The sequence below is a fragment of the Penaeus monodon genome, chromosome 23 (genome assembly GCF_015228065.2).
Source record: "Penaeus monodon isolate SGIC_2016 chromosome 23, NSTDA_Pmon_1, whole genome shotgun sequence".
Lineage (NCBI taxonomy): Eukaryota > Metazoa > Arthropoda > Malacostraca > Decapoda > Penaeidae > Penaeus > Penaeus monodon.
The window spans coordinates 17,235,912-17,236,708 of record NC_051408.1 but is presented as its reverse complement, the minus strand read 5'-3'; positions in this window follow the sequence as shown (position 1 = coordinate 17,236,708).

Below are 797 nucleotides of genomic sequence, written 5' to 3'. Positions count from 1 at the left end.
TGAATGAGAAAATATACTCTGGAAAACTAAGTTATTAAAACGAGTCAATAAAAAAAAAATCAAGACCATGGAAATGTGCAAGAGTAAGCACACACATTATATTTATGAAAATACGAAAGTACTGGCCAACCTAATGGCTGCATATACAACAACCTTCAATGAACAATCGTACTGGCTTGTCTCAATCACTTCTCCAAGGATTCTGTCGGTCAACTGTATAATATAGATAGGCTTGCATTCCCATGTCGTATGCTGCTGTATCTTTTAGGGTTACAGAACAGTTTACCAACTCAAAGTAGTATGAGCGCGCCTACACATACTGTAACATAAAATTGTCAGTTTTACTCAGTACGGCACCAGTTTGATACCAATATGTTCATATCTAAAAATAAGTGTTCTATTACTACGACCAAAAGCTGACCTCAATATAATACAGCATACTATACAAAGTAGACGATGCACTGAACATATAGATATACAGCAAGTAACGGATATATCAGAAGAGCACCAGAGTAATGTTGGCCCTTATGGAAACCTCTTTGCAGATTGAGTAAGAGAGTAACCTCCAAATGTTCGTCAAACCGTCGAAGAATCTCGAAGGCAATCTAAAACAGAATAGAAATGTGAACGAAATTCACAGTAGTTCATTATATGAGAAATGGTACCGGCATTCTCCAGATTCATGTGATTTGTCGCCCTAATATATGGTTACAAAAGCCATTATGGTTTTTTTTCCGGAATAAGTGAAGAATTACTGCATAGAATCAGGTATTTCAAGTCGATAAACAAAGTGAGAC